The sequence below is a fragment of the Solanum dulcamara genome, chromosome 6 (assembly GCF_947179165.1).
Source record: "Solanum dulcamara chromosome 6, daSolDulc1.2, whole genome shotgun sequence".
NCBI classification, from domain to species: domain Eukaryota; kingdom Viridiplantae; phylum Streptophyta; class Magnoliopsida; order Solanales; family Solanaceae; genus Solanum; species Solanum dulcamara.
In genome coordinates, this window is record NC_077242.1 from 36,489,792 (window position 1) to 36,506,323 (window position 16,532).

A 16,532-nucleotide genomic window follows, 5' to 3' on the forward strand; every position below is an offset into this window, starting at 1 on the left:
TCCTACGATAGGCCAAGTATGTTATCATGTATGGTTCCACTGCATTATTTACCGAGTCCCTTATTAGAGGGCCGAGTACGTGATATGATGATATGATGTTGTGGTGATATGATTATGGAACTGAGTCACATGATGGGCCAGGTACGGTATACGTGTACACGACTTTATTCACCGAGTCCCATAATTGGCCGGGTACGGCATATGACAATGATATGTATGACTTCATTTATAATATACAGGAACAGTGATTTCTTGATTATTATACTTGCCTCCTGAATCTCTATTTTAGAGTTGATCTCTTTTATGGTATTTTATACTTTATATACTCAGTACATATTTCTCTACAATTCTCCCATCAAATATGAATACTAGATTGGGGTTACAGACCCCCTGTCTCAAGGGGGGCAGCGTTTCATTCTCGTAGGTATACATACTCATTTCAGAGATCTGCCAGCTTAAGATTTTCACTCAGCGGTTTTGAAGTGCTCCCTTATCCTGAAGCCTAGACTTTTGATACCGATCCCTTTAATGTATATATTTGTTTATTTAGGGGTACGGCGGGGTCCAGTCCTGTTATTTGCTACTATTAATACTCTAGGTATGTAGATACATGTGTGGTTGTATATAGATGTTGTTCAATTGTACTAGTATGACTTATGTTTTGGGACATTCTCATTCATAGTGGAAGCCTTGTTGACTTGCGTATATGTATATACTGGGGCATTTCTACATATAATGACAGCCTTGTCGGCCTACGTACTATGTTATCTTTTGATGATTATCACTTCTCAAGAGACAGATGGTTTTGATATATATATATATATATATATATATATATATATATATATATGTGTGTGTGTGTGTGTGTGTATGTGTATGTGTGTGTGATAGTTTTGATATGACGTTCGGACTGAAGGTCCCAAATCATGTTTAGTTGCTAATTGATTATAAATAACAGGTGTGTATATGAGTATCCAGTTCGGGCACTAGTCACGGCTCACTGGGTTGGGTCGTGACAAAGGTTGTATCAGAGCAGTTTATCCTTGGAGTGTCTAGTAGAGTCTTATTTATCAGTGTGTTGTGCACCACATGTATAAACAGAAGTCTACAAGACATTTAGATTGTTATCCTTTCTTTTTACTTTAAATCGTACGATAGAGCTGCATTATAAGGATAATTCCTCCCTAACGGATTCTTATGTTTACAGCAATGCCTCCAAGGAAAGCGACAGCTGACCAGAAGGGCAAGTCAGTAGCAGGAGAGACTAGCCAGACCCCGATAGTTACTAAGACCCTTATCCAGTCTATGCCTAAGGTTGTGCTCTAGTCAGCGAGCTCTACTACGCCACTACCACCAGAAGAGCTTAGAGTAACAACAGTTGCACCTATAGATCAGGGGACAGCTTCACCTCTATCTCTAGGGGCTCCAGTGCCTGAGCCTCCAGCTCCTCAGTCAGGGGCAGAGGATAGGGCTATGAGAGATGCAATTCAGTTACTATCTAGAATAGCGATAGGGTAGGCTCGCAGGCATGGATTAGGGGTTGACTATGCAGATAGAAATGATAGTTTAAGGGCTCGTGACTTCTTGTCTTGTAATCCCCAGATTTCTACGGGTCAAAGCCCACAGAAGATCCGCAGGAGTTTATTTGACAGATGCAGCGTACGTTGAGGATAATTAAGGCTTCTGAGACTGAGTCTATTAATCTAGTTTCATATTAACTGTGTGATGTAGATGTTAATTGGTATGAGTCCTAGGAGTTATCTAGGTGTGAGGGTTCTCCTCCAGTGGTATGGTATGAGTTTGTGGAGGCCTTCCTTGGCCACTTTCTACCTCCGGAGATGAGATGATCTAGAGTTGATAGATTCTTATATTTCAAGCAAAGTGGCAGGAGTATCCAAGATTATAGTCTTGATTTTGATTTTTTGGCGAGATATGCGCCTAATATTATAGTTGATATGGCTGATAGAGTGCATTGTTATGTGATGGGGCTGGATCGTTACTTGATTGATAGATATATGGATATGGATTCTCAGCTAGGTATGGATATTACTCGGGTACAGGCATATGCATAGGGGGTAGAGGACCAGCACAGAGGGCGTTAGCCCGATAGAGATCATAATAGAGGCCAGCATAAGAAAGCTAGATCAACTAGTTATTCTAGTGAGTTTCGAGGCGGGCAGCCTCAGCAGTATAGTAGATAACCTTCTCAGCCAGCCTAGAGTGCACCCCCACAGTTCACAGGTATGAGATTCGATAACATAGGGTATTTAGAAACCGTTAGAGCTCTAGGGTTTCAGGTTCACAGATGAAAAGAGGTTCACTCCAATGGAGGCCTCCTTTGCCTTGGTGTTCTCATTGTGGTAGGCCATATTTTGGGGAATGTCGTTTTGCTACAAGTGCCTTCTTTACTTGTGGCCGTCAAGGCCATATTATGAGAAAGTGTCTAATTAGAGGTAATATAAGTGGTGCAACTCATCCTACTGGGTCAGTTGCTAGTTCATCTTCTTCTGTGGTTATGCACCCTATGTAGCAGGGTATTCAGGTATCAATAAGCCATAGTGGAGCTTCCAGTTCTTGCGGTCCTTCAAACTGTATATATGCCTTGGCTAGTAGATAGGACCAAGAGGCGTCTCCAAACATGGTTATAGGTATATTATCGATTTTCTCGCGGGATGGATATGCATTGATAAATCTAGGCTCCACCTAATCATATATATCTCCCTTTGTTGCTAATAGAGTCGAAATAAAATCTGAATTGATAAAACCATTTGAGGCAGCTACACTGATAGGAGATTCTATTATAGCCAAGCAAGTATATAGAGATTGTTCGGTGATTATATATAGTCTTCACACCAAGGCAGATTTGATAGAGTTAGATATGACAGAATTTGATGTTATTATGGGCATAGATTTGTTAGCTTCTTGTTATGCTAATGTTGATTATAGAGAAAAAGTAGTTTGATTCCAGTTTCCAGGAGAGCCAATCCTAGAATGGATGGGCAATACAGCATCACTGAGGGGTAAGTTATTTCATACCTTAAGGCCAGGAAGATGGTTAGAAAGGGTTATATTTATCATCTAGTTCATGTGCATGAATTGAAAATGGAAGTATTGACTCTTCAGTTAGTTCTAGTAGTTAATGAATTTCTAGATGTATTCCTAGACGAACTTCTAGGCCTTCCTCCTGAGCGGAAGATAGAGTTCACTATAGATTTATTGCCAAATATTTAGCCTATATCTATTCCTCCCTATAGAATGGCACCCGTAGAGTTGAAGGAGATGAAAGAGCAACTACGAGATTTATTAGAAAAAGGCTTCATTAGGCCCAGCATATCACCTTGGGGAGCACCAGTATTGTTCGTGGGGAAGAAAGATGGGATGCTGCAGATGTGTATTGATTATAGGAAGCTGAATAAGGTAATAATAAAGAATAGATATCCCCTTCCCGAGATTGATGATTTATTTGACCAGTTGTAGGGTGCTAAGTTTTTTTCAAAAATAGACTTGTGGTCAGGCTATCACCAAGTACGGGTAAGGGAGGCAGATATTCCAAAGACTGCATTCAGGACCCGATACGGGCATTATGAGTTTAGGATGATGTCTTTTGGGCTGACCAATGCTCCAACAGTGTTTATGGATCTAATGAATCAAGTGTTCAAGCCATTCCTAGACCTATTTGTGATTGTATTTATTGACGATATTCTGGTCTACTCACGATCGAAAAGGGAGCATGCTGATCATTTGAGGATGATACTTAGGGTGATCCAGTACCAAAAGTTGTATGCTAAGTTCTCTAAATGCGAATTCTGGTTGACTTCAGTAGCAAAATTGGGACATATCATTAGAGCTGAGGGTATTCTAGTAGATGCAAAGAAAATTGAGGTCATAAAGATTTGTCCTAGACCTATGACACCTATGGAGGTACATAGTTTTCTGGGGCTAGCAGGATATTACGGGAGATTCATTGAGAAGTTTGCTTCAATTTCAGTGCCTTTAACAAGGCTAACTCAGAAGGCCGCTAAGTTTTAGTGGACTGATGCTTGTGAATAGAGCTTTCAGTTCCTGAAAGACAAGTTGACTACGGCCCCCATTCTAACTCTTCCTGAAGGACTAGATGGCTATGTTATTGTGATGCTTCTAGTATTGGTCTAGGTTGTGTATTGATAAAATATGGTAGAGTCATATTCTATACCTCTCGGCAGCTCCGAAAGCACCAAAGAAATTATCCAACTCGTGATGTAGAGTTGGCAGCAGTAATTCATGCTTTGAAAATATGGAGGCATTATCTATATGACATACATATTGATATTTATACAGATCACAAAAGTCTCCAATATATCTTTAAGAAGAAGGAGCTAAATTTGCGGAAAAGAAGGTGGCTAGAGTTACAGAAAGATTATGATGTTGCTATTCTATACCACCCAGGGAAAGCAAATATTATAGAAGATGCACTCAACCATAAATCTATGGGAAGCTTGGTAGATGTATAACCAGAGCAGGAAAAGATAGTCTGTGAGATTTGCCAATTAGCTAACCTTGGAGTCTGTTTTGATGATGGTGGAGTTTCTGTTTGAGGAATTATTGAATCCTCTATCATGGAAGAGGTAAAGGGACTCCAATTCGAGGACCCTGTTTTGGCATAGTATAGGGATGCAATCCTTTAAAAGGAAAAGACCTTCAAGATCACACCTGACGGAGTGCTAAGATATAGGGGCAGATTATATGTACCTGAGATTGCAGGGCTATGGCAACAGGTTATAGGAGAGGCATACTATGCTTGATTTCTATTCATCCAAGGTCAACAAAGATGTATCATGACCTTAGATGTTTATACTAGTGGAATGGCATGAAGAAGGACATAGTAGAGTTCGTAGCCCAGTGCCTAAATTGCCAACAAGGTAAGATTGAGCATCAAAAGCGTGGAGGAAAATTACAAGAGATGGAAATCCCGACTTGGAAATGGAAAGCAATTAATATGGATTTTATTACAGGCTTACCTTGTACTCCACGGAAGTATGATTCCATATGGGTTATTATAGATAGGCTGACAAAATCAACCCATTTTCTTCTAGTTAGAACTACATATTCAGCTGAGGACTATGCGAGGTTATATATTAAGGAGATAGTAAGACTTCATGGGATTTCCACATCTATTATCTTAGACAGAGGGGCTCAATTTACAACTAGCTTCTGGATATCATTCCAGAAGGGATTGGGAACACAGATAAATCTTAGTACAACATTTTTCCCTCAGACTGATGGACAGGCTGAACATACTATTTAAATACTAGAAGATATGTTACGAGCCTTTATTATTGATTTCAAAGGTAGTTGGGATGATCATTTTCCACTTATTGAGTTTAATTATAATAATAGCTACCATTCTAGTATTTAGATGGCCCCATATGAAGCTTTGCATGGCAAGAAGTGTAGGTTACCTATTGGTTGGTTTGACGTTCGTGAGACTAAACCAATAGGCCCAGATATGATTTAACAAGTTGTAGATAAAGTGAAGCTCATTCAGGAAAGATTATTAGCAGCCCAGAGTCGACAAAAATCATATACAGATAATCGACGTCGACCTTTAGAGTTTCAAGTTGATGATTGGGTGTTCTTGAAGGTGTCACCCATGAAGGGGATAATGAGATTCGGTAAGAAAGAGAAGCTCAGCCCGAGATATATTGGCCCTTATTAGATCATTCATAAGGTAGGCAAGGTTGCCTATGAGTTGGACCTACCATCTGATTTGGAAGTAGTACATCCAGTTTTTCACATGTCAATGCTTTGTAAATGTATAAGCGATCCTTCTAGAATATTTTCCATAGATGATGTCCAGGTAACAGAGGAGTTATCATAAGAGGAGAAACCTATCGCCATCCTGGATCGGTAGATTAGAAGGTTGCAAACTAAGGATGTGGCTTCCTTCAAAGTATTATGGAAAAATAATAATCGAGAAGAGATGACCTGAGAAGCCGAAGAGGAGATGAAGAATAAGTACCTTTACTTGTTCCCTACACCTACAGGTAACTTAAACTCCTCACTTAATTATATTGATTTCCAGAGGAAACTATATGTTATGACAATAAGGAAAACTTCCCCAAATTATTTTTATAGAACTTTATGGGACCAATTCAACATTCGAGGATGGATGTTTTAAAGAGGGAAAGGATGTTATATTCCATATTTTTATACGTGGAGTTATTCACAAGAGAATCGACTCAAGTTAAAGAGGGGATCTTTTTTGGACACGAGGTAGAAATCTTTAATTCCCAATTCCAATTAGTATATATTATGGAGACTAGAAATTCATTTAATTGGAATTACATAACTAAGTAAAGAAGTTAGAGATTGATTAAACTAATTAGTCTAAGTACTTGTGTGGTCCCCACCTGAATTAGTTAACTAATAAAAGAATGATGGCTGTATATAGGAGGGGCACGTGGGAACTGGGGGCTACATATAGAAAGAATACAAAGGCTATGCCTTAAGGGATAAGGCTGAAAATTCATTTAATTCTTCTTTTTGACCAAAGCAGTTAGAAAATGAATTGAGAGGTGTAGAGAGATAGGTGCAAGTGGGAGCTATTGGGAAGCATATAAGACACATGTTAGGTAGCATTTAAAGGCTCAATGCTGAAAATACATTCATCTTTTCTTCTTACTAAAGCTTTAGAGAGAAAAGTGAGTGTAGGGAGAAAGAGAGGCTCTCGGCCAAGAAAGGTGAGGGAGAAATAAAGTGTTCAAGTGTGGTGGTTTTTCATGATGATGGAAGCAAGGATGACGTCTTTATGGGGAAAAAACATTGGTGAACCAAGCCCTCAAGTTTCCAAGAAAATTGTGTCATTATAGTTTAAGGTAAGATTCCATGTTTTTCCTCATCTTGAAGATAATTTAAGCTTGTATAAGTTGGTAAATGGGTGATGAATATATGAATGGGTGTTGATGTTGAGGCATGGTGGGAGACGATGGGGGCTTTTTGGTACAGAAAATGGTGAATTAATTCTGCTTAGTATTTTTATTGTTGTTGTTATGGATTTTATGAAGAGAATGAAGGTAATTAGTGGTTAAACTTGAAGTTGTAATTGTTTGTGGGCTGTTGTAGAACTTGGTGTAACATTAACTAGTTTTCTTGCATTTAAATGAGTGATGTTACTGTTGTAGGGCTGTTGTTATATGTCATTAAATTAGATGAAAAGATTGTATAAAATAACGTATAAAAATTATAGGTGGTTTGCTTGGCATGTTGTAGGTATTCATAAGGTTTTTGAATATCTTTATGTTGTTAGTTAGGGGTTGTTTTGGTATGTTGTTGTTTTTGTTGAGCTTGAAAGATTAATGATAGTTAAGATTATATGTTGTGTTATTTGTTGATTGGGCTGTTGTAGGGATGTTTCGATGAAAATGTTAAGACTATGGATCATTAAAGATAACATGAAGATGTAATAGTTGTATGTGGATTTAGATTTTTGTCGAATGTTATGAATGTGGGCTACCTTATTCTAGAAATGATGTTACAATGAAGAGATTAATTTGTAATAAATGGAAGTGGAAGTAAGAAACCTCCATGATTAGTGTTGGTATTAAAATGGACAGAATTGGAGTTTCTTTAATTAGATTGAGTTGATTGTTGTTATTGCTAATATTTTTATGGATTATGTGTTAAAAGTTAAGGGATTATATATGTTAATGTTAAATCTCTATTTGGTCCGTGTTGGGGCTATTCTAATCTTAACATGGTGGATTAATTTCGATTAATGTTGTGGTTGTTATTGTGTCTGATTACATAATGAAAATAAAAGAATTCGATATGTCAAGTTGGAGTTGTAATTGATTTAAGGAATGCTTGTAATGTGTGGCTGCTTATGTTGAATTGAAGGATTAAGTGTAGTGTAATTATGCATTTTATTGTTATCATTATTGGGCTATTATAAATTATTTCGGTAGGGTGTGGTGGCTGCAACTTATTAGGAGTAACTTGATAGCATCGTCGTTGTCATGTTTATAATTAATGAAAGTCAAATGTTATGTGGGTTGTTCGGAATATTCTTGAATCTCGTCCTAGCTAGTCTTAACATGGAATTTGAATATGTGATTGTTGATATTTCTTGGTGGTTGTATGGTTGATTTGGAGGTAAGGAAAGTAAGTGTTATCAGGGAGGTGCTTTCCAATTTTCTAGATATAACCTACTAATGATAAAATATGTTTTATGCCTCTCCATAGCTTAACAATAGTTTTTAATGTCTTAATATAGGTTGAGACACTATTGGGCAGCATATACATGTTGTGTGCGAAAAAATGCTAAAGGTATGTAAAGCTAACCTTTCCTTCTTTTGGCATGATCCATATAAAACAAACAGACGATGAATGTATAAATTCCAAAGAAAGCTCTTATTCTTAGATAAAATAGGATAGCTAATGATCTTGATTTCTAGAACTTATATCAATATGTTGAATACATGTGTATGACTCCAGACGTCCTATTTTAGTACAATTCATATTTTGGTATACTTCATATTTGGTGTATTTCATAATGATGATCAAAGGATACTTGAAATGACTACTATCTTGATTTTTATTTTGATTAGTCCATTAAGTCTCAGATGATGATCAAATTACACATGGTTGCTAATGATACCCTATTCCTGAATATTATTATTGTATTATCCATCGAGTCCTATGATAGGCCAGGTATGTTATCATGTATGGTTCCACTACATTATTCATCGAGTCCCGTATTAGAGGGTCAGGTACGTGATATGATAATACGATGTTGTGATGATATGATTATGGCACTGAGTTCCATGATGGGTCGGATATGAAATACGTGTACATTACTTTATTCACCAAGCCTATAATGGGTCGGGTACGGCATATGACAATGATATGTATGACTTCATTTATAAAATATAGGTACAATGATTTCTGGATTATTAGACTTGCCTCCTGAATCTCTATTTCAGAGTTGATCTCATTTATGGTATTTTATACTTTTTATACTCAGTATATATTTTGTATAGACCCCCTCTCTTCGGGGGGCTGCATTTCATGCCGCAAGTACATATACTCATTTTGGAGATTCGCTAGCTTAGAATTTCCACTCAGCAGTTTTGAAGTGCTTTATTATCCCGGAGCCTAGACTTTTGGTACCAATCCCTTTAATGTATATATTTGTTTATTCAGGGGTATGGCGGGGTTCTGTCCCATCATATGCTACTTTTAATACTCTTAGAGGTGTATAAACACATGTGTGGGTTGTATATAGATGTTGTCCAATTGTACTAGTATGACTTATGTTTTGGGATGTTCCCATTTGTAGTGGCAGCTTTGTCGGCTTGCGTATATGTATATACTGGGGCGTTCCTACATGTAATGACAGCCTTATAGGCTTACGTACTATGCTATCTTTTGATAATTGTCACTCCCCAGGAGACAGATGGTTTTGATATATATATATATATATATATATATATATATATGTGTGTGTGTGTGTGTGTGTGTGTGTATGTGTGTGTGACAGTTTTGAGATGATGTTCGGCCTGTGAAGGTCCCAAATCATGTTTAGTTGCTAATTGATTATAGATAACAGGTGTATATATGAGTGTCCAGTTCGGGCACTAGTCATTGCCTATGGGATTGGGTCGTGACAGTGGGGGTGTCATTTGTGAGAAATATTTACGTGAAGGTGCTGCCATGTTATCTCCTTATCTTAAAATTTGGGAAATTGTTGCATGCTTGTCTTGCATTATTTTTCCACCCCAAATTGTGTTGTAATTTGATCCTCTATCTTGGAGAGCTGTTTAGAACCTATTTTTGAGGTCAATTCCAAAATTCTGAACTCGAATCCCACATTTCCCCATGAAATTAGTCCATCTCTAAAAATTGTAAAATTAGTGTCTAAACGACCATAACGACATTGTGATTATGTTCTTGTTAGTATGGCAATGTTTTGAGGCCTTTCGGAAGGGAAAAGCTTCGACACAGTGATTTGGAGTACGCTTGTTCAGCCTATAGGTAGGCTATGACTTTCTTTCTTTAGATTGCGCTGAAATGTGTGAAACCATGTTAAAATAGATGGAATTTGGGTTGGGTAGTTTATTTGTATATCTTAGGTGTTAGAAATAACGTTTTAGGCTTTTTATTAGGTTTTTCGGGTAATTGGAAGCATGTGTTCCTTTCTGTTATTTGTTGGTATTGTAAGAAGAGTTCAATGCTTATGTTGTTGATATTATGGAGCATTTTGGCCCTAGTGTAGGTTGTAAACTTGCCCTAGTTGCCCCGGCGTCGCTCCGACGGACTTAGATCCTTGTAGAACGGTATTGCAGGCTAGTGCCTAATAGTTTGGCCTTAGCTAGGCGATAACCTTACTTTTATAAATACCCTTATCCATACCTAGACATAATTGTGACTTACGAGATGCTTTGTCGATACTAGACCTTATGTCCTTTCTGTTTCGGCTTGGGTTCAAGCTTTGGTGGTTATTAGTTGACTCATTGAGAAAGATATTCTTAGAACTATTACCGTCCAGTTGGGAAGGAGAATATTCAGCACCACAGGAGAAATTATTTGTGAGCATCCGGGGTACCCAGCCCCGACATCCTTTCTAAATTTCCATCGGGGAGTATTTGGGTACCCCTTCTCGGCCTTGATTGTACTAATATGTTAAGACAAATTTTCGGTTATCGATCCCCAACCTCAACCATACCAATGTTTTATGGCGAGCATCCGGGTACACAGTTCCGACCTTGGACACATTGAACACTTGAGCAAGCATCTAGGTCCTAGTTCCGGCATCGACCCCTAGGTTCGAAAATGACACAGTTCTTTGGTTCCTGATATTGTAGACTCTTAGTTCTGAGCCGTGGTAGTTGTTGCTATTTTGTGTACTCGACGGACTTATGGGAGTTCATTCTGGGTTTTTATTTAACTTGTGCACGAGTGTTTCAGTTGGGCTTATGGGGGCCTAGTTGGGTATAGTTAGTTGTAGTTCTTGTTGATAGTACTATGTTCACTTTAGATACTTGTGATGATTCCTATTTAGGCTTATTCCTCTTTTTTATATTGTTTTTACCTTTTCTGCTCAGTCAGCCTATGATGCCTACTAGGTACCTGTTGTCTTGGTACTCATACTACACTCTACATCTACTTTCGTGATGTAGGATCGAGCACCAGCTATCTTCGCGGATAGATCGAGCCTGTTGCAGACAGTTTTAGAGACTAGGGTGAGCACTTGGCATTTTGGATCATTTATGTCTCCTTCAGTATGGATGAACCATCTTTTGCCTTTTGAAACTAGCCAATTATTGTATATATTTTCGGTCCAGTTTTGGGACTTGTACTCATCTTTTATTTTATAGCAGCTCTATACTTGTGACTTTCAGGTTTTGGGAGGGATCTTTAGTTGTTTATATCATATTTTGGTTTGCTTCCACTTATTTATTCTTCTTATTTTATAATTTCCCACTCTTGTTTAGTTTCTGCCCTCAAACTCATTGCTTGTCTTTCAAGGTTTATGGGTTGGCTTACCTACTGGTGAGTTACAGTAGATGACATCATAACCTGAGGAATCGGGTCATGAAAATAACCTATTATCAAGAATGAAATATACGAGTCATAAGGAGCTCAATGACACCCATATTGATAGGTTTCGAAACCGGGGGTAAAATAGTCTAAAATTGATCATTTTCGAAAAGGGGTCAAATCTAAAACTTTATCGCAAAAGCATCTTCTACGAGTAATAAGGAACTCATGGTTGAAAACCCCACAAAATAGATTTCAAATTGAGTTAAAAATTACCATTTTCTTAAATTCGGATTAGAGAAGAAAATAAGGAATTTAGGTTTTAAAACTAAAGATTTATGAGTTGAAATTATGATATAAATGATCGAATATGAAAGATTTTAGTGAAATATCACTTATCCCACAAAATTACTCGAAGAAATCTCTCCAAAATCGCCCCAACAGGCTCAAGATTAAGGTCGCGATCGCTATGAACAATGAAACTCAATCAAAAATATTCTCGGTTGAACCCTTGAAAATTATTCGGGTCCGATAAAAATAAACCGAATATGCTACTATACTGAATTTGACATTTCAGACTCAATGGAATCGTCATATTTCTGAAATGAAGTTGTTTTGACAAAAATACCCTCCCAGACCCCTTGTTGGCCTAAAACTCAATTTTTGGCCTAAAAACTCAAAACGACGATTAAGGTCTCGGGGCTCTAAGTCAATGTTCAACTAGACCAAACTCGACATTTCGGAAGCAACAAAAATGACAGAATTCTCATCCGACACTCGGATCTCAAAATGTTAACCGAAGTCAAACCAACTCCTTTTGAAACTTTACTTTTCAACTTAAGACCTCAAATTCATATATCAACCCCAAATCTGTTTTTGATGACCCTCTTAGACTAATTTCTATGATCCGGAGCTGATGAAACTAACGAAATCCCATTTTGACACCTGTAGCTTTGTTTGGTACCAAAAACCACTTTTTCACAACTTAACTCAATAGAACTTAAGAATTTGCCCATTTCGCTATCTATTAAGGCTTTAACACATTTCATCCACACAAAATGGTAATTTTTCACCAATTTCTAAAAATGACCCTCAAGGTCATTACAGAAAACGTTGGACTTGGTGCTTTAGGGAAAAGGACGAAAATAATTTAAAAGAGATTAGATAAGGTGTCACGACCCGAGCTAGGGCCTAGTCATAACACGGCGATCAAAACTCCAAAGGGATCCAACTAAGTCTCTTGTATATATCATAAGCATACACAAGGTAAAATAAAAGTGGAAACATCATAAGAGAGTCTAAACCATAAATAGTAAATGAAGAATGTCACATTAAAACATAGACTCAAAACATTTGTCCAACTAGATGCCTCTACTCATGAATATGGCAGGGGCTAAGACATGTCCCTAGCTCACCCTCAATATGAAACATAATAAAAGTCTTTGAAAACAGTAAACAACTTGATGACTAGTCCCCGATGAATGAGGACTCACCACAAACACCGCCGGATAGAAAAGCTTACTAGCTACGTGGACGAATATGATCTTCAACCTCAACCCCTACATTATGAGACAATGTAGGCAAAAAATATGCATTGGTACATTGGAATGTACTAAGTATGTGGGCGTGACATGCAACGTAAATTATGGAGTGCAATGGTCAAGTAAATCACATTGTAAGATGAGATAATTAAAGTCATGAGAAAAATTATATTGACCAAAGCATTTAAAAAGCATAATGTAAAATCATAGCATACATAAGAGATCATACATATGTGGGATAGGAACCATAACCTACAATAAGACCATGCGAGCTATACCATGGAATCCCAATATTTCCCCTACATCGAAGGAAAGGGGGAGACTACTTGCAAAGGTAGACTCCTACATGCCTAAGTGGATCCACTAATCGGTCGTGTGAACCGGATACTCACCCCTAGTTCTTAGACTCGGATACTCACCTCCAAGCGTTGGGTACTCACCTCGTAGAGATTTGGGTATTCGCCTCTAATTCTATTTTTATCTACGGTGGCACGTAGTTATATGACAAGAGACTTTATATAAGGACCCCATATTTCGAGTTCCCACCTCAAGTCCACATTCGGTGCTAAGTCAAATCCCACAGAATACATACATAGTATAGAAATCATAATTTCATATATCCTAGTCATTAGCATAGGTTTGAAATCATAGAGTAGCTCATTTTCATAACATACTTGTAATGTAAGAATTTTCCTTTCACCATTACAATCATATTTGCATAATTCATATCGTTAGGCCTCAGATCACCACATAGGGCCCTAAGTTACCTTACTTCATAACTTGCATGAAATTCATACCTTGAACTTAGAGTAAAACTCAATTGCATAATCAATTAACTTAGAAAATCATGTAATTCACTTGAAAACATGCATGATCATAAATTTTATATCATCCCATACATAATTCATATAGATAATATCCTTTGGAAGTATAATTCAAAATACTCATAATTTACATCATGAACCCTAGAGATCAAAATAGGAGAATTCATGGGAAAACTCTTTAATTCAATACAATAACCATCAATTTATATCAAAATAGACTCATGATCATATTTTGAATCATAATTCATGCAATAGGAATAGAGATCATAAAATACCATACTTTAATTTGATAGAAAATCTTGAGAAATTGATTGGGCTTCATGGATGAAAGGATCCATGAATCAGTACCCACATACCTTAAGTGAGAACACCAATTAATTTAGAAGAAATTGAGAGTTTTGATAGAGAACTTGAGTGAATTTACTTGAATTCTTCAATGGAGTCCTTGAGAGTCTTTTGTAGAGAGGGAAATATTTGAGTAGGTGAATTGTAGAAGAATGAATAGAATTAGAGTTTAGGTTAATTTATAGAGTTGAATTAGGTCCTAAAAACATCTAGGTTCATTATCTAACAATTTGGGAAAAGTCTAAAATGCTCTTACTAAAAACTAATTTCGGCCATGAAAAATCATCGTCAGGTCCGCGATGCGGAGGAGAGCAAGTCTGCGATGCGGACTTGTTGCAGACCTTACTAGTTCGCGCAGTTCCTTGAGAAATCTATTTTTTGATCTATGGATCCTAAAAATCCACCGAGACTATCCTACAGGTTTTGACCTCATGATCGATATTCCGAACTCGAATTTTCCAAAAAGATTAAGGATAATGCATTACTTGAGCGACCTATTCTCAAGGCATTCTTAAGGCACTTGTGAGCATTTTGAAGGGTGTTACATAAGGCGATTGTTTCACCGGAATGGCAGTTAGAATTTAACCTAGTTCAAGTAACTCATTTAAATACAGAGGCTTCAGATCATTCTACTTTACTCCTTGACTTGATCCAAGCCCAATAAGGAAAAACGACGTTTCTATTTTGACAAAAGGTGGAGTGAAAAGGATGTGGTTAATTATTTAGTGGAAACGTCTTGGCATGGCCAACTAGATGGCTTTGAACAATCTAAAGTTAGCTTTAAACTGAAAAAATGTCGTTCCTCATTGATGTCCTGGTTGAGAGGAGGAAAAGGAAACTCAAAAAAGAGAATTCTTAGTATCAAAAATCAAATTGAAAACCTCAAGAATGATCCTAATAATTTTGATTTTCAAAAAAATTGAATTCTAAGAAAGGAGTTGGGGCAAGCTTATACTCTTTGCAGGTGAACATATTACAGATGAATGGCCGTGATGGATACATGCCAACGCTATTTGAAGGAACTGGGGGGTCATTTGGTTTGAGTACAAGTTATGATGAGATTAGTTATGATAGGACAAGTTATGTTGGGATTAGTTATGATGAAATAAGTTATGTTGAGATTATTTCTTATCGAGTGTTTGGTTTGTTGTATTCAAAATAATACGCATTGCATAAATTTTAAAAATATGTTATTTATTTACAAAAATACCATTCACTTTATTTAGTTTTTTATATTTTCTTTACAAGTTTAGTTATTCAATAGTCATCCTTAAAATAAAACTTTCATTTTCTTTAGCTTAAATATTTTTATGTGTGCATTTTCATGATGTCCGCATGTATTTAAAAATAAAACTTTCTTCTTATTTAATTTAAATATAGAATTTCCATTTTAAGTTTGTTAAAGTAAAAAATAATTTATGAGAAATTAAAATTAAAATAAACATAAGAATTAGTCAAATAAATTTATTCCGGGATAAGTTATCTCGGGATTAATATACTATCAAAGAGGAGGGATAACTTATGTCAGTGCTAATTATTAATCACAGTATAAGTTATCTCAAACTTGCCAACCAAATAACAAATTAAGTGACACTAATTTAATTTCAAGACTATTTGGTGTTATCCTTCACACCAAACGATCCGTGAGAGACATACGCGAGTGGGAAGATGAAGTTAGATGACATATTATTTTAACAAGTCAAAATAAGTTTATTATTTTTATTCAATATTATTTTTATCATTAAATAACTTTATAAAGTAATAACAGTCAAATTTTAATTTTAAGAACAACATTAAGATAATAAAATAAAATCCTAATAAAATTGATTTGTCTTATCAAAATAAATGTTATAATCTTTTTTGAATAAATAATATTTTAATAGATTAAAATAAAATTTAATTGATGAAAAAATATAAATAATAACTTGGTTAAATAGCTTTAGTTATTAATTCTATTAAATAGTTTTTTGATAAGTGATATGAGATTCCACGAAACACCATACGAATTAGATTGTCAATGCATATAACTTCAAAAGAAATTTTTTAACTCAAGTTATTTAGCGCTAATTTGTTTTAAAAAAAAAATCTTCTTTTGAACTTTAACTTTTAGATAATAGTTTTGACCAATAATATTATGAATTTTTTTATAGTAAATAAAATCTACATTTTAGATATTTAGTATAATATTATTGAACCTGTGCATAGCACGGGCTATCCTTACTATAGTTGTTACTCTATAATATAAAAGCGAATATAGGAGCTTAGGGTCAGTCGATCAATTGACCGATTTGACCTTCTCCTCTAT